The sequence below is a fragment of the Misgurnus anguillicaudatus genome, chromosome 7, assembly GCF_027580225.2.
Source record: "Misgurnus anguillicaudatus chromosome 7, ASM2758022v2, whole genome shotgun sequence".
Classification (NCBI taxonomy): domain Eukaryota; kingdom Metazoa; phylum Chordata; class Actinopteri; order Cypriniformes; family Cobitidae; genus Misgurnus; species Misgurnus anguillicaudatus.
This window is the reverse complement of record NC_073343.2, coordinates 24,750,153-24,770,298: the sequence shown is the minus strand read 5'-3', so window position 1 is coordinate 24,770,298 and position 20,146 is coordinate 24,750,153.

Genomic DNA, 20,146 nt, shown 5'->3' with positions numbered 1-20,146 from the left:
CTAAATGAACTATTATAAGTGTTTCCATGGCAGCAGTACACGCTCCACAAAAGACAAAATGTCCTGCTGAAAACAACAGCAGGAAAACATCACCAGTGTGGATAAATCCATAGGCATTTCTGGACCCTATTTAGTTGCAACCCCCTAAAAGGGATAATTCATGAAAATTTTACTTAAACTATCTTGAATTACTGACTAAGACTACTGATGCCACCGAATAACAATAGTTGAGTGGCCCAAATAATAAATAGTTAATCAAAATTTGTTGTTCATTTACTCACCCTTAGTCCATCCAAGACAGATCACATTTGATGACATAGATGTTTATTTTTCTATTAAATAAATGCCACCTATCTTAGGTGGATGAGGGAGAGTAAGTTAACAACAAATTTTGATTAATCCGTTAAAGAGACACTCCACTTTTTTGAAAATATGCTCCTTTCCCGCTCCCCTAGGGTTAAACATTTGATTTTTACCACTTTGGAATCCATTCAGCTGATCTCCGGGTCTGGCGCTACCACTTTTAGCATAGCTTAGCATAATCCATTGAATCTGATTAGACCATTTAATCAGAAACAAAAACAACCAAAGACTTTCAATATTTTTCCTATTGAAAACTTGACTCTTTTGTAGATCGTACATCATGTACTAAGACCGAAATAGTCCCCTTGATAACTTTTAATAGCAGAGGACTATTTTCGGGCACTGCATAATATCATTGCGCGTCCTGCAGCCATGTTACAGCAGCAAAGTCCTTTATTATTACGCCAGAATGAGAGTATCAGGATCCTGTCAGAATCATGTCTTGAATTATATCTAGTCTTTGTGACAGGGTCCTGGCAGTACCATGGTTTATGTGGGAGATGCGTGGTTTTAGTATTGGTTTATTCTGACCACGCATTTCCCGGGTCTCGTCACATTTTACCCGATCCCTTACTTGTAATGATTTATTTTGTCCCTATTTAAAGTCCTTGTGTTTGATGTTCTTTGCTTGTGCGTTTGTCTTTCTACTGTGAGTATCGTGTCCCGTAAATATCCAGTCTAGTTTATTGTTATTAAGTAGAGTCTGTTTGTAGTGTTGTTCTAGTTTTGTCAGTGGTTTGTTTTCTAGGATTTGTGATGTTTTGCCCCCCTCGTGGGTTTAGTTTTTTTCTGTTTTTGTGTCTTATTAATTAAAGTCATCAGTGTTTTTGGTATACATCCGTCTGCGCCTGCGTTCTTGCCTTGCCATTCTTGACAGAGAGTATAGTTCCTAGCCATATCGGCCTAGAAAATCACAACTTTGATTTTACCGTCGGTCTTAGTAGCTACCTGATGTAACTACAGAAGTGTCAAGTTTTAAATAGGAAAAATATCTAAACTCTTTGGTTATTTTTGAGCACGATGCTAAATGGTCTAATCAGATTCAATGGATTATGCTAAGCTATGCTAACTTGGTACCACCAGACCTGGAGATCTAAGTTCACTTTTAATTTATTTTTGTGTCATATGAACAGGGCCGGAGTGGGCCCAAAAGTGAAGCGGCCCACCGGGAATCCTCCCGGTTCTCCCGATTACCCACTCCGGGCCTGCATATGAAGGTCACATTATGAAGGCTATTTTTCAAAATTCTTACCATAAGTTGTAGATTATATTGTTTAACATCCTGTGTGAAGCTCCATTGACTTCCATAATATTCCTTTTTCCTACTATGGATGTTAACAGGGCTTTTATTAAATATAATAATATCTTCCTTTTTGTTCATCAGAACCAATAAGTGTAAACAGATTTGTAACAACATGAGGGTGAGTAAATTTTGGGTGAACTATCCCTTTAACTTGGTTTTTAGTGCCATGGCGGCATTCGGGAGTAAAATACAGGTTCAGTTGTTTTGATTTCTGTATGATTTCTGGTCCTAAAACCCCCATTTTGAACATTAAAATTATATAAAAAAAAAAGATAAAGGTGACAGAGGTGGTGGCCTTTTGGGATGACTAGTGCGGTCACATTATAATGTTTCCAATTCATATTTAAGCTTATCTGGAACAATGTCAAATCAGTCCATAAAGATGATTGTACTATAACTAATATCAATGATTTACAGTAAGTTCCAGGTAAGTAGATAAATATGCAGTGCATATAAATTTGACCAAAGAGTTATACATCACCAGAGAGGAAGCCTGCATGTACTGATGTGATTTAACACTTCTGCGTAAGGTGCAGTATTTCAGCGATGAGGAAGTTCAGAAATGTTTACCACAGATACAGTTTGTGTTTCTGGTGCCACTGATAAAACATGCTATAATGTCACAATATTTCACATATGTCACTATGTCGGAACAGTTGCAAAAAATATTTATTACAACATGGAGGCTGTTGTGAAAGTTTTCTAAGGTTCCCGTATGTGGGGTGAGCCATCACTCTAAAAACAAACGGTGCTATATAGGACCAAAAGTGGTTCTTTGCTCGTAATCATAGAAGAACCGCTTTTAGTGCCATACAGCACCAGTGAAGCACCTGTGTAGAACCATATAGTGTTATGTAGAACCATATGTGGTGCTATATGGCCCCTATTTGGTTTTACACAGGTGCTTCACTGGTGCTTCACCGGTGCTATATGGCACTAAAAATGGTTCTTCTATGATTACGAGCAAAGAACCACTTTTGGTGCTATATAGCACCATTTGTTTTTAGAGTGTTAGTCTTTTTATATTGTATTTAACTCAATAATCAATAGAGTTGGGAGGACTGGTCACGCACTTTCACTGAATGTTTTTTTTGTTTCAACTGCATTTAAAGGGGACAAAATCAGATTTTTTTTCATGTTAAAGTGCTATAATTTGGTCCCCATTGCTTCTATCAACCTAGAAAATGTGAAAAAGATCAACCCAGTAACTTAGTTTTGGAAACCATTCTCTGCAAGCATGTGAAAAAACAGGAAATTGAAATTTGGCTCCCCCTGTGATGTCAGAAGGAGATAATACGGCCCCATAATCTGCACTATTCAACCACGGCACTGCCATTTAGTGCAGAGATCAACTCATTTGCATTTAAAAGGACACACCCAATATGGCACATTTTTGCTTACACCCAAAAAGTGTCAATATTAACATGCTAGAATAAATGATCTGTGGGATATTTTGAGCTAAATGTTCACATTATACTCTGGGCACACTAAAGATTTATTTGACATCTAAAAAAAGTCTTGTGAAATGTCCCCTTTAATATAAGCACCGCAACAGAGATGCAGCAAAACACATTTGTTTGTGATTTTTTAACTTTTAAGAAGTTTTAACACATAGGCCGTTTAAAAAATATGTCTGTTTATTATCAGTACTAAACAAATTAACTTGTGGATTAACATAGTCTTTTAGACAACAGCTAGGCTACTGGATCAACCAAAGGCCATCTTTGCAATGACTCTGTGCAGTTATTTCAGCCAGGCAAGACTAAAGTTCTACCTACTTGAATGTGGAAAGATCGATATCTCCAGAATCTCGTGCAACAATTACAATTAAACTACATCTTTCCGACCATAACTTTTATTTCCTAAGCTCAAATTGTGCTAAAAACACCTTGTTTGAGGTCATTTCAGCTACTCCGCATATGTTGGCAAGCATCACATGCGACTCTGTACAGAGCTCCTCCCCCAGGGAATCGTCAGTCTTTATCAATTGTTAATTGGTTCTTTTAACTGGAAGGAGGGAGTTCCGTTGTCAGAGCGACCATATTGAGCATTATACGCCCCCTATAGCATTGCTCAATCTGGTTATATCCAATTACTTTGGATCAACTTAGCAACACATAACAAACCACAAGTAGCCAATTAATTGTAAATCCTATTCTTTAATGCACTTTAATCAACTGTTGTGTAAGATGCTGTAAAGGCTATAAAGGCTGTAAAGGCTAGAGAAAGAGAGAGAGAGAGAGAGAGAGAGAGAGAGAGAGAGAGAGAGAGAGAGAGAGAGAGAGAGAGAGAGAGAGAGAGAGAGCGTAAGGCAAATGTGGAGAACTTTTGACAGTTCTATGTGTTTGTTCCAGAGTTGTGAGAGTAGCAGATGGCTTCACTCTGTACAAGTTTGCTGTGGAGTGTGACTTTGCCTCTGGTTGTGCCACGGATGTTGCTATCCACCAAGTCAGCAGCCAACCAAGTCAGTCTGTTCAGTCAACCCACCCATCCAAGAGAGAGAGAGAGTGTAATAGCTAATACATAGTTTTAGTGGAGACAAAATGATCCAATAGCTCATGAGACATGAATGCTGACTTTATTTAGTCCTCTCTTAAATCAACTCCTGTCCAATCCTAATGTGCAGATATACCACTTGTTGGTTGATTTTAGCTTGCTATTGTTTTAGGGGCCCATTAATATTGGCTTAAAGGGGGGTCTAAAGCAATTTCATGCATTCTGACTTATTAACACTGTTTAAGAGTTGGATTCCCCATGCTAAACATACGCAAAGTGTTAAAAAAGCAATTTCTGTGCAAAATGCACTTCGCCAGGGTTCGTACAAGTTTATGAAAGTTTTGGTAACACTTTACTTGAATGGGTGTTCACAAGACTGACATGACACGTGCCATGAACATGAAGGAGATTTTTAAGTTTATGACAACTATCATTAAAGGAGCATTTCACCCGTAAAAACATTAATCTTTATTGAAAGTGTCTCATATTTGTAGGTGAAATTTAACATGCATTTAGAATTTGGTGCCTATTTGACAAAGAAAATGGGTTTTTGTAGTCTCACTCCCTCAACAAAGATATTGGACTTCCTTCTTTCAATGATGCAAAATGATGATTTTTACATCATTGAAAGAAGGAAGTGAAACACTGAAATCTGTATTTCTCGTGTCTCAGTGGCAACTGAGAAAATGATGCATGACCATTCAAAAACATGACTGGGGTTCTAACTATACAAAGCTTAATGCGAATGGGTGAAGGGCCCCTTTAAGTGTCATTTGTTCAATTATGTCATTTTTAATGCAAAGATGACATTGTTTGAGAAGTCTTTGTTATGACAACTTGACATGAACCAATACATCATAACTTGTCATGACAACTTGACATTAGCAAGACAACATAACTGAACACTTTTACCAGTGATACAAATTGAATTTGTAATTAAGTGTTAATACTTTGTCAAATAGTTTTATAACAGTGTCATGAATATTTTTCTTGACCTCAACTACAGTGGTACAAATATAGTTTGTCATTAAAATGGCTTTAAGTGTTAATACTCTGTAAAATAGTTTTATAACAACATCATGAATATTCTTCAGTCTATAATGTTTTTTTTAAGTGTCCTCCATGTGTTTAATAATATTATTATTTTTCAACAACAACAATAATAATAATAATAATAATTCAAATTGATAAAATTATATTTTATTGCATTTGGAGACTGATTCACCTCAAATTAAACGAAAACAGTCAAATAAAGAGTTAAGCCATGCAGCGTTGGGTCCATAATATCACTGCAAAGTTAATCACATTAAATTAAATTGATTAAATGTTTTGTTTTTTCTTCTATGTCAGAACATTTCAGAACCCTCTGTGTGAGGAAGGACAAGTTTGTTGTCAGTTTTTTTATTTATGGTGCACATACATAAAGTTAAGTATTATATTTTGAGGTGTCTGCTGCATTTTTTATGGTATTTAAAACTTTTTGTGTTAATACTCTTAGTAGTACATGACATTTAATATAAATTTGTATGTAATGTTAAAGCTAGGTAGTTTCTTAAGTTTGATAATTATTCTGCTATGTCATGTTTATGACAGATTTATGACAAGTTATGATGTATTGGTTTATGTCAAGTTGTCATAACAAAGACATTTCAAACAATGTCATATTTGCATTAAAAATGACATAATTGTACAAATGACACTTAATGACAGTTGTCATAAATGTGCACAAAATCACATTATGACACATGTCATGTCATGATTATTAAGGTGTCATATGTCAGTCTTATGAACACCCCTTCAAGTAAAGTGTTACCAAAAAAAATTCGAACATGAAAGATACTAAAGTAACAACCTTGTTTTATTAATTTTTTTATGGGCATTTTCAGTGCAGGAATTACAGTGGAAGTCCTTATATGGGCACTTAACCGGAATAGCGCACGCACACACCAACCAAAAGCTGAAACAAAATCAACGTCACCAAAGATGTGTGTTGTTGTTTGTGAGGGAAATTTAAGCTTGTTCATCTACCCAAAGAACCCAGCATTATGAAAACAAAAGATATAGTTTGTTTATCTGGGGTAGCAGCATAATTGTGCATGTTTTTGTTTAAGGCTGAATTTTGTTGAAATGGGGCGTTAACCGGGTCATAAGTCACAGGCAGTAAGTAAAACTGCATCAAATGTCTGCATTTCCTTGGCATTCGACACATAAGTGCATATAATATAAATGACACAAACATGCAGCGAATCATAAGTTACCCAGAGATAGTGGGATAATGTTTTGTGTGTGTTGCTGGCTTGTGACTTTATTTTAAAAATCGGTAGCTGATCTGATTTGTCTTTTGATTAAACTAAATACTCTTTGACTATATAAAGATGTAATACTACTCTATAAGTATTCAAAATTAACATGAGATAAGAAACAGCATGTGTTATGTGAGCTTTAACCAGTGCCGTAAATTCTGCTCTGGGGAACAATTTTATAGTTTTAAAAATATACATTTTTCCTTGGAGCTCAGGTAGAGCAATGGCACTATAGCAATTTGAAAGTTACAAAGTAATGGCTTCTAATTCCTAAACCCGTAAACTGCATACCTTAAATGCATCTACTAATTGAATAAACATCAAATTTCTCTATCCTGAGATGTTTTTGAGACTGTATCTGTAAATGCAACACTGAACCTAAGAATAGAGACACTTCAGATCTATGCCCGAATAAAGGCCTCCAGACAACAAAAGAGCAACATCACGAACACAAACTCAGGTGTTTGTCAACTAGCGTTGCCAGCGCGACTCAACGCTCTCCCTTTATCTTCACGCGCTCCTTCGCGAGATGCGTTTTCCTCTTTAATGGAACATCTGTGTTTCATCCTTTTATCTCATGGGATTTTCATTTAGCCAAGTTAATTACCCTATCAAACCAGGTTGATTATCATATTCCTCGACTTAAAATAAATAAATTATTACAAAAATTGGTGGCACACCGCCTCTATCGCAGGTACGGCCCACAGCAGCACAAACAACAGCTGTATGTGGACCGGGTCCCTTGGGTGGATCCTGCACTATATGTGTTAAATCAGAATCCGGTGCAGGTTTGTTGAACAATCTCTTTGTAAACATCGCTCACGGATGCGCCTCATGGGAATGTAAGGAGACGTGTTAATGGTGATGAAAAGCAATTTATTGAATCAGGAAATAATCCTTGCGCCCTACTCTTAATCAAAACTGCTCTCTGAGCATAATTAACATTACATTTTACTTTTCCATCAACCTCTAGCGACCTTCGTCGCTAGACGTTGAAATTGAAACGTCTGGTTATTCTTATTTTAACCCTTTGATTAAAACAATTACACATCGGGGCATCCGCTTCTCTTCAAAAATGACAGATCTTTCTAATTTGAGGTTTTGTCCTTTACACATCAGTTGGTTCATGTGAAACATGCCAAATCTTCTTACCATATTTCACTGCATACTTTTACTCTCTAAGGAATGGCGTTGCTACCCCTCCGCAAGCCTTTTTAAGCAAACGCAAAAACAATTTGGACTGCCAGAAAGCTTTATACAGTTACAGAAGGATCATTACTTTAAATAGGTATCCTGTACTTGAAATGACCTTTCACACACTGTCATTATTGTATTAATCTATTCTAAAGATAATCTGTTAAATGAATTATACATAACGTATTTCTGGCGAGTGGGAAGGCACGGGAGACCAGATGGCTCAGGGTGGAGCACTAACTGCTGTAAATTGTCAAGACGAAAATGGATGCTCTAAATATGGCCGTAATGCTGCTTGTAGGTAGAGGTAGCAACGGATGGAGAACTGAGGCATCTTAGAAACTATGTTAAGTATATAGTATGCTCACGCTTAATATCACATTTGGTCGGAGGTGAAATATAATCAATAGGATTATAGATTATTTGGTATTTACTTTATATATATATATATATATATATATATGAAGAGTTTGGTTCCAAAACGCAATAAATCCATTTTGACAAATTTTGGTAAAAACGTGTTTTCTATACCAAGAAAGTGACAAGATGAAAACAACTATTTTCTGTTACAAACTTTCACACAGCATCTTTAGGTTATAAAAACATAAAAAATTCAAATCCATAAGTTGATTTTCAAAGATTTATTATAAAAACGGATTATTTTTTCCACAAAATGCAATAAATCCATGACAAGTTTTTATTCAAAATGCTATAAATCTATTGAATCAATAGCCTATATAAATGTGCATTCATCTTTGCCATGTTATATTCATTTAGTTGACTAGTTGTACACACTAATTAAAAATATAAACATTAATGTTATTAATCAAAACACTTACTTTGTCATATGAAGAACCCTGTCATTGCGGTTACTTGACGTCTTCGCTTAACGTCTTTCACAGCGATCGACTGTAAAATGTTTTTGGTCCTGCTCGATTTTCGTTGACTTTGAGTAAAATTATGGAAAGTTTTTCATAAGATCCCCTGGGGTCAATGTGTTAGCATGAGAAGCTTGATGCTGTCGGGAGAACAAGCACCCGTCTCCCGAGTGCCTCTCAGGGAAATTGTTAGATGCTGATGGCTTACGTTTCTTTCCCATCACAGAAAACCATCACAGGTTTAGCGATGCAATTAAAGTATTATTTTGTTTTGTTTGTTGATCACGTAGTACAAAGTAGATGAGGAAAACCAGGACTCCGTGTACTACGCGCGTCCGCCATTGTTTGTTTACATTGCGTGAACGGTGGGCTGTAATATCAGAAATGGAGTTATTGCATTCTGTAAAAAAGTGGGAGTGGCGTTTGTCGCATTTTGGGAAAAAAGGGAGAAAAGATGACAGAATAACACGGCGGATATTGGATTTTGCGTAAAATTAAGAATTTACTTTTAACTACTGACCTGATATAATACTGATTTTGGCAGTAACTCATTTTTTTCAAAAATGGCGTTTATTGCGTTTTGGAACCAAACTCTTCATATATATATATATATATATATATATATATATATATATATATATATATATATATATATATATATATATATATATATATATATATATATATATATATATATATATGGTGTATAGCATGAAATATGGAGGACCAGGGCTGGCACATTTTATAACCGCAACTATTTGTCAGGGTAGGTGTTTTTATGAAAGCTGTCTGTATACAAATACCCCAATATGGCATGTTGTTGCATTACTGTATATTACGTAAATTGCTACAATGGAGCATACTGTTAGAGACCCATTTCTAGGGTTTTCAGCAAATTTTTTACAGTAAAAACATACAAAGCACAAAAAACCTACGCTGGGTTGTTTAACCCACTGTTGAGTAAAATTGTAACTTTTCTATGTTGATTTAACCTAATGGCTGGGTTCATCCTTTTTTCACCCAACGTTTTTACAGTGTGGAGTAAAATTTTTATTGTTATTTAACCCATTGCTCTGTTGCATCATGCTAACATGTTTATCCAATTGCTATGTAGACGGTTTCAGCAGTAACAACATAAACAAACGACTTTAGTGGAACAAACGTAACTTCCGATAAACTCCACAACAGAGTCCTTTAAGAGTAGTTTTTTTTGATAACAAACAAAATAAGAAAGTAGATTACCTTAGTTAAAATCATAACTAAAGCGCATCACCAGTTGCATTGAGCTAACGTTACTGTGTAAAATGTGGACTATTTAAAGCAACACCAGAGAGTTTTTTTTACCTTTAACCTGATTACTTTAAGGGGGTGGTCTGTGGGCGAGTCTCTCTGCTGTCGCGAGCGGGAGTAATGATGAGTTGATATGGACGTGAACTAATATTATGTCGGGGTCCGCTGCTTGTGTTGTAAGTAAACATGCTGCACAGTGTTTTGTACATGTATATGTTAAAGCTTTCTCTGATATTTCAGCGCAGTTGATGAAATAAGATTGCGCATCTTTCACACGCTTTTAAAATAAAACTACATGGAAATCACCAGCTTTAGTTTTATTGTACGCGGCAGAAGTCAGAAAAACATAAAACATCGTGTTTTGTACCTCAGATTAGATAAATGGGCGGAGAGAAGGTGGTCTCCTGTGGCTGTTCGAACACATTCAACCACATGTGCGTTTACACTACAAAAGCAATCCGATCGAAAGGGTTTTCATATACCTCTGAATGTGGTTGAAAGTGGTCGAAAGTCGACAAGCTCAAAAGTTTGAACACCGTTTACACCTTTCATTAACCTAGTCCACTTGTTATCCGATCAACGAAAACACATGTTAATGCCAAGTGTAAACAGCCAATAAAAGTGTGTGTCCGAATTCACTTTTGCAAATTTAACGACGGGAATTGTTGTAAATGGATGGATAGCCTACTACATGATCAGGGTAATCTCAAAAAATAATTTACAAATATGCAAGAAAAGGTTTGTACTCTAGAGATAAAGAATTTACGAACGTTTGTAGAGCCGAAACCTTTCAGCAATCCGACAGCGCAAAGGTACAAAGTCATCATATACAATAAATCCGTGGGGTAACATTTAAAAAACAGATGCAATATTTGCATTTGTTTAAAGCAATACGTTAAATTACCAGGCTACAGGTGAAGCAGCTCTTTACGCCTTCTAACATCTCATAATCGGTCCTCATTTATGTCCAAGAGACTCAATAATAATCTTTTATATTTTAATCATTTCATTTTTTATATTTAATACGTTTGTGTGCTGCTGCGCATCCATGTGTGTGATAGGCAAAAGCACGTTGTCGTCCCATTTATAGGCGCATATTACTAATGCACTCATTAAATAACAAAAACAATATTGCGGCATTGACTTTAGACTAGGTTTTAGTTGGTAAATGACGTAGTCTATTTTAGTCTATTTAGTCTATTTTAGCAGACCAGAACGCCCGTGGGCACAAAATTGGGTGCAAATGCATTTGCTTAAACAACAATTGCGCAGGGTTCAAACTAGCAAAAGACACAATTGCGCTGCATTACGCCGGGTGTATGATAGGGCCCACTATCTTCAAGTTTAAAAACATATTTCTATAGCTTGGAGTTAATTCTGTGTGAGAGGGGCTGTCTCTTTTATTTAAAATCTTTTATTATATATCTTACTAAAGTACTTTTAGCTCAAGAATTGTACAGCACTGATTGGTGAACACTTGCTGTTTTTAAAAAAGTGCTTTATACATTTTTAAAAAAAAATGTGATTACACTTGAACCACTCCAGTGTATGTTTATTTTTTAGCCCAACATGTGTTGTGTCCAATATTGGGTTAAAAGCAACCCAGCAGAATTTAGAGTGTTTTGACTCCGTTTTGACTTAACATAAATTTAACTTTAAACCTTTTATTAAGGGAAAGTCCCTGTGTGATATCTAGCATCTGTATCACCTATTACCTCAATACACAACTAGTTTGTAAAACCATAACCACCTTTTATAATGGTTTATAGAATACCTAGTAACATTCATTCAGGCGTAAATATCTTCACACAAGAATGAGAAAGGACAGAAAAGGAGACAAAGAGAGGAAGCAGCATTAGGACAAGTTGTTCATCCAGATTCCCACTAGCAATGCCAGCTTAATCACCACAGCCCAGTATGCAGAGGAATATCTGCAAACCATTAGGCCACAGCATTTCACTTTCAGCTCTTTAAGTGAACTTTTCAGTGAGGTGAAGTGGAGGTTAGCTTATCTCTTAATTAATCACGTTACTCCTGAATGCACGGCTGCACGCATCAGACCTCCTTAATTCCAACCACATTTGTGTTTAGATAACAAATGTGCCACAGGTGCAACAAATCAAACCAAAAATCAAAAGTGTTTTTCGAAAATCTAAAAAGTTCACTTGGGAAGTGTTTCTGAGTCATCTAGTAAAACAACAGAACAAGATAACTGTTGGGGCTTTTGTAATGTAAGAAAAGCCAAACTAAGAAAGTTTCTTGGGGCTGCTGTCTGGTTGCGTGGTTGCGTGCCAGGATAAGTGACTCCACGCGCCTCCGCTACTGTTTAAACCTGCGCGAGTGTCCCGCGTGCACGCGCTAATCGCACTGAGTGCTCCCCCGCGTCTCGTTTTATTACCTTGTTGACACCAGCTGCTAGTTTTTAAGCACTTTTAAATGCGGTTGCGAGCGGCGGCTCAAATCAGAGAATTAAAGCCGTTATTCGCCACGCTTTTCTTTTTGGCAGCGACTTAAGCCCCAGACTTAACAACAAGCCTGTTTTTTTATGCATTCCGACAGCTGGTGGGAATCGGGCCCTTGCCAGTGGAATAAAAAAGCCGGAACATGAAAATACAAGAAGATAAGTACTGAGCATACACCACTGTGTATACCACCTCTGTGGGCCTCTGAAATGTGTGTCGCCCTGAGAAAAGTTATTTTCCACTGTCCTAATATTGGCATATTGATAGATTTTATTTGTTTGTTTGTTTTTTGCTGAAAACAGCATACCATTGAAATTCCCTTAATGACATAGTTGAGTTTTTTTTTCTTCACATTAACAGTGACTAGGGATCCAGATGAAACAACTGATAAGTATTCAGCTGTGGATACAAATAGTTTTGCAATGTAAACACTCCAGTTTCAAACAGTAAAAGAGTTCTTTTATAGTTGTGAGAATTTGTGTGAGCATTGAAGAAAGAGAATTCACATCCTGGGGCTTTTTTAAAAAAAAAAATGATACATTAATAAATAAAGAGTACAATTTGAGAATGTTAACAATTGCGGCATCAAAGTAAAAACTGATATAAAAGGCAAACTGCTCTCAAGAATTTATAATGTAAGCACTCTACACATTTTAGAAACTGCTCTGTAAAAAATTACTAAATTAAAATGACTAAATAATAAAGTGAAGTTTAAATGCTGTAATAAAATCAACATGGTACCACTATTACATCATAAGTCATAAGATTTCAAGAATAAATGTTACGACAGTAATTTCAAAGATAAGAATAATATTGCACATTTAGCAAATTCATTACATAATGTATCAAGGAAAAATTACAATATTACAAGGGTTTATCACAATAATATTTGTGATAATATTATGGATGTAGTCACTACTACACATACTACATAAAACAGGGGCGAGGTCAGACATTTTAAACTAAGTGGACCTTGGTGAACTAGGGTGAACCTCATGGGTACTCTTAAAGGGATAGTTCACCTTAAAATGAAAATTCTGTCATCATTTGCTCATCCTCATGTTGTTCTAGAAATTTATGAATTTCTTTTTTCTGATGAGCACAAAAGAAGATATTTTGAGAAAATGATGGTAAACACACAGCAGATTATGACCATTGACTTCCATAGTAGGAATAAAAAGATATGATGGAATGTAAGGGGTATCGTCAACAGTGTGCTTATCATCATTTATCAACATATTTTCTTCATCATTTATCACAATACTTCCAAAATATTTTTTTCCTACTATGGAAGTCAATGGTCACTATCTGCTGTGTGTTTACCATCATTTATGCTGTCAAAATATCTTATTTTGTGTTCATCAGAAACAAGAAATTCAGACAGGTTTAGAACAACATGAGGATGAGTAATGATGACAGAATTTTCATTTTAAGGTGACCTGTCTCTTTAAATAACATAATTTTATAATATAGTGATTAAATGGGTTACATTACGTTTTTTGAGTCAGGGATCAAATAATTTTCAGATTAGCAGAAGATGCACAAAAGGAATAATAAAATAAGAATAAATGGGAAAATTATCAGCATACAGTATGGAAGTGTAGTAAGTTACAACAGTAGTATTTAGGAAAATAAATTGAATCAAATTAATAATTGCACTTTTTCAGTCTTCGTCATTCTATTAATTAAATATAATTATTCTTTTAAAGCTACAGAAATTATTTTGCTTTTGCCTTTTGTTGTTTGATTAACATAAGGACACAAACATAAGCAGATTTCTTGAGGGTATACTGCCTCTTTAAGCGCGGATCCAAGTACTGTTTGCGATCACATTGAAACATAACTGACTGTTTTATGAGAATACTTGCCAGGACTGTGGTATTTGCGTGCTTTTTGAAACGCGCATCTCTGTGCGTGCCCGTGTGTCCATATAAGTGCGTGCACAGAAAACAGCTCACTTTAACATCTTGCGCTCAAATTGTTTAAAATGGCTTGAATGATAACATTTGTAATGTTTAGAAACACATGCAAACGATAAACTTACTTTATAAATAGTTATGTATTTCTAAATGATGCATATTTGAGCTTATAATTAAAGAGATTATTATCATTTATGCGTGATTTTTATTTTATTTTATTATGTGTATTTTCTGACTGGGTGGGCCAGCCGTCAATCTGAGTGGGCCAGTGCCACTCTAGCGCTTATGTGGCCTCGCCACTGCTCTAAAATCTGTAAAGCTGGATGCGCTTTCTGAAGGCTGAAGGTGTGCTCATCGCTGCTATATCAGTATATCTGTGCCCAGCTTGCTTATACTTTATAATATAGTATTATATCAATAAATATTATAGACAGTTTCATCGGATGCACGCACATTGTCATGGTTACACACCTGGCCCCGAAGTTAACTTGGGGTCTGTGTTTGTATATTTTGTATTTGTATATTATAGTTGCATTTTAGTTATACTGTAGTCACACAACAATACATTATAGTTGTTGTGTGAACTTCGCTATTCTTTATAATATAGGATATAGGATTTTTTTTATTATTATATTTTTACAATCCTCGTTATCCTCGATATTCATATATCATTTAGATATGAAAAGAGTAACATAATGTTGCTAAGCAACACAAATACCAATCAGCTGTGAGTACCATGTAGTGAAATTAATGAGATTGTGGCTAGAAGGTATACAGCAATGCCCAATTCCAATCGAGCTAGCACTGCTGTTTTCATACTTATCCTACCCCCAAATCTAACCCTATAATTTTGTGAGATTTGGGCGTTAGCTGTATCCCATCTAGCCAAAATGCACTAGTGGCAGATCTGTAAAGAGGTTGCAGTTGTTTTTTATCTTAAATAATCCACTGCTACTGACCAATCAGAATTGGGGAGCCAAACTATCCACTTTCATACACATAAAACTACTGTACTATAAGCCATAGTCTTAAAGAATAATGTAACATAATACAATACATCGTTTGACAAAATACTATGAAGAAAACCAAGCAAATCGTCTGATGCAGTCAAATGATGATAATGGCAGAATGATGGAAGAGTAACCTTGACCGCACTATCTTGAGGCGCTGTCAGAATGGGTTGACTGTACACGTGAGAGGTGCCGTGATCGCACTGACAACAACAAGCTGCTAGCGGAGTGTATGTGTGCGTTTGTGTGTGTGTGTCTGCTTTCTTGGTGTAATGTCGAGAAAGAGGGAGGATCTAAAGCCTTAGGTAAAATAAAAACAAATTCCAAATGGTGCCAGCAGCACCTGCTTGATTTACATTTTCTAATTGCAAAAGAAATAAAAAAGCTGTCATCAATATATTGACAAGAAAAAGAAAGCACAGGAAGTGTAGAATTATTCAGAGCCAGAATTAAGTACCTGTCATGTACCTGACTTGTGTACTACATGATGAGTTTCGAGGCCTTACGTCAGAGGACGTTCTTTCTAAATATGCTTGTTTTGGGCTTTGTAGAGAGGTAATTGTAGACAGGTAATTTCAAAACAAAATCACAAAAAGGATTTTATTTGGTTTTCCTATAAAACAAAAATGAGCAAATGGAAAATCCCGCAATCTGACATGAGTTTCAGATGAGATCTCAACCATGTCACACACTACGCTCAGATTGGATAAAATGGCAAAGTAAAAAAAAACAATTTTATTTACAACGATTTTATTACAAACTAAATTTCTCATCAAATCTTCCAAGATCAAATTATCTGATACTGTATGCAATTTAATTTCTCCCAGGGACTTTTATATGAAACATCTGAGATAACATCGATATTTGCATCTTTTTTTCCACTTGGAGTCTGCTTTTGGTCTGAGATAGTGGCATGCTTTTCTCTACAGTATAAACAAACAAACAATTTTTAATACAAGCACAGACAATAATAATTGGAAAAACAACCACATAAACTAAAAATTGTGGGGAGATGAGGTGCTTCATAACCGAAACAAGTTGTAAGTCAGTGATACATAACATGCAGGAGCCGAAACTGGTTAGCCAGGTCGTCTTTTAACACCTAAACCCGAGGCCCAACAAACAACACCTGCACAAGCTAAAGTCATGTCCTTGATTGAATTCCAGTCACCTGAGAGAAAAAATTCCCAGGCTTGACCCTCTCTCTCTCTCTCTCCCCCCCCTCACTATCTCTGATTTGGTCTCCCTTCAGCTCCAGATCCACAAAAAGCATTTTGTTGCGTATGACTCAGGTTGCACCGCACAGCAGAAAAGACAAACAATGGGGTGAGCGAGCGAGAGCTAAAAAACAGACTGCGGGTCACGAGTCTCAGATGTCACAGGTGTTGTTACTGCCATCAAGAGTGGCACAAAAATTTGGCAGGAGCTTCGCTGTTGAGCTTCCTAGCAATGTGGCTGTTTGGCAGATGAGGACACGGCTGTGATTAGCAGCAGCGCATTTGCGCTAACAGTGAACGACAGCGTAGGTAAAACCAAACAGAGGGGGGGAACAGCTGTGAACGAATCCCGTAACAGAATAACATCGTGCCAGGCTGGCCGACACGTTATCAGATGTAGCTAATGGACCATTTCGACAGCGTTTGATGGCGTATTTCTGCTTTAATTTAGCAGGGTAAATAGTGCAAGCTTTGTCAGAGAGATTATAAGAATGTAGTGGCATACTTTCTGATATATTATAAAAAGTGCCTTTTTTATTAACGTATTTCAGAATCTATACAGTAGATATATTGATGGCGAGAACCTACACATAAGTTAAAAGAACAGTATGTAAGAAATGTATATCAATTAATCATATAATGGCCCTGATATGTCACTAGACATTAAGAAATCATTTTCATTTCAAATACTTATTTCACTGACAACAGTGGTCTGGCCAGGATATTGTCATTTAAAAAGTGGAGTTGCAGCCCTCAACTGATGTTTATGTTGTCATGTTGTGTATTGGCCACCAGTTGTGTGATTGCAGTACCAGTTTTAGCCACAAGTTTTGTGATTGCAGTACCAGTTTTGGCCACAATACTACAAACTGTTCCTTTAATCGATACACAAGTTGGGGGATGACAATTTGGCACCTAACCTGCATGTCTTTGGACTGGGAGGAAACTGGAGTACCAAACTGTAAAAAAGCAGCATTTTTGTCAAATCAACATATATTTTATGCTACTTTAACTTTAAAAAATTAAGTTAAACAACTTAAACTAGTTTTTATAAATTATGTGAAATATTCACAGGTCAAAACTTAAAATAGTATGTTGAATTGGTGTGCTAAACCAAGTTGCTTTAACTTGTTGGTTTAAGACCTCCTGACTCAACCAACAGTGCTAAACAAAGGTGCATTTAAAATAGATGTAAAAATTGGCATTTTAAATTTAGTGCAAAAGAATAATTCATAGGATACTGATCAATAAACCAGGTGACCGGATCGCAAGGCTCTTATAATAAAGATCTGTAGCTAGATTGCAAAAGAACCCATACGGCAAAAAATATATATTTTCGAAAATAAGTTTAAATATATTTAAAAATATACAAAAAATGGCCCAAAAATATATGTACTGAAATATATTTTTAAATATGTTTCCAAAAATGTATTTTCAAAAATATATTTTTTGTCATTTTTATATATTTTTAAATAAATAATAAATATTTATAAATATATATATATATATACAGTTTGTATTAAAAAATTATATTTTTTATTTCTCCTGACCAAAATATAAATTTAGAAAGTTTAAAAATATACTTAGAATATTACATTTTATACATACTTATACATTTTATACTTTATACATTTTATACAAACTGTTATATTTTGGTCAGGAGAAATAAATATTTTTGCCATATACATTGTAAAATTAGAAATGTATTTGTTGCCCCTAAAATACATTTTTGAACATGTTAATATATGAAGGTTAAAACTAAATATATTTTCAAATTCAAATTTACTTTTTTTAATTAAGATTTACTTTCTACAAAATGTATTTAGCATATATTTAAAACATATTTTTGGCCAAAGTGCAGATGTGCACAAAAACAATTTGTAGTACAAATATACATTTGAACTATACGTTTAACCGATAAGCACGTGCTAAAACACTGACTTTGCCGCATTACAGTGTTTACATATATAACTGACATAGCTTGTGAAAATTAAGAGAAGCTGAAGACTTCTTAACGGCGTGATGTTTCACAAACGCAAATGTTTCGATAATGAAGAGACAAATCTCCTCATCGGTTTTAGTTAAGAAAAAAAAGTTGTGTAAGGAGCTGTCAAGTCTATCAGGCTTGGTGTAACAGACACCTGACAATAGGTGAGACATGTAGCCTGTCAGCCGTCTTTATCATCACCACCTGCTCCCTGAGGTGACAAAACCTTCAAGTTCACATCCACCTCACTGGTCGCTCTCACGCTAAAGGTGCTATATAGTGACATTTTGGACACTTTCACTAGGTAGAGTTGTATTGGAAAACCACTAAGGACACATTCACACAAAGCCAGAGATTTTTCTATCCGATCTTTAATTTATATGTTATAAAAAAGTCTGTAAACATGGCGTCGTCTCAAGAAATATCTGCATACACTGAATACAACTGAAACTGACTGATATCGATGTAGTATGTAGTATACATGCTAGAAACATACTGTATATGTTAATATGTCACTGATTTTATGTGTGCATGTACATTTCTACCTCACATAAAGAATGTGTAAAAAAATAAGGGAGGTGAAAGATCACTTGTAGATAAAGGATTGTGAAAAAAAGGCATGTCCAATATGGATTCGCCAGAACTGGAAGTCCCACGTTTCATTTAAAAAACCAGTCGCCTTTTGACACAATAAAATTAGTTCAATAAATGGCATGAGATTAGGATTACGCTGATCTGGATTCTTGCACATCACATGGATAATGGACTACACAACAAACAAAACCGACATGTGCTTGAATTTATGAGATTGTCCAAACGATACATTTGGTTATTTATGATTCCTAACACACACAAAAAGTGGAAATCTCATGATATTGTCCAAACTTATCGAGCATAAATCAAATATAAAGTGCGAGCGTCTGTCTTCGGTTTAGTGGTCTTTGTTTGTTGCCAGTGATCCTGATCATCTCTGAGCAGGTTTTCATCTGCCTGCGGTGCTTGCTGCTGATCTCAGAGCAGCCAGGAGCTAAATGAGCAGCGCAGCAGCACCTGAGGCCTGGGGGCTGTGAGTCTGGAGTTTGCTGCTTCCTTCCTGCCAGTAGGACAGAAATGAGCTCATCACTGCTCTCCCCTGCTGTTAGCTGCCTGGAGAGCTCATCCACTCACTCAGAGTCATGAGCCTCAGCCATATTGCACACATGTATCCATATGATTGCTTCGTACATTGCTAGCATACATTGCACAACACCTTTTTTAAAAGGTATAGTTCAACCAAAAATAAAAATGCATTTACTTTATTTTATGTTATTACGAAATTACATGCATGACTTTTGTCTGGGAATCACAAAATGAAATATTATATACTGTATAAGGAAAGGGAACTAATGATTTATAGTTAAGAAAGTTTGTAAAATTTTGTTTTATAACAAACTGAGGGTCAAATGATAACCCTACTTTATTAATACTTGGTGCTTTATGGTCATTTTAAAGCTCGCAACCACATTCCCTTATATTATGCAAAAAAAATTAATAAAAAAAAAGAATCTTAAAGAATTATCTAAAAATTCTTAAATTAAGATGCTTTTTCTTGATGAGCAAAATGACCCAAGAAAATAAGTCTAGTTTTTAGACCATAAATATAAAAAAAATCTTGAACATTATTCTTAAACACTAAATTCAAGAAAAATTTGCTTACCCCATTGGCAGATTTTTCTGCTTGTTTT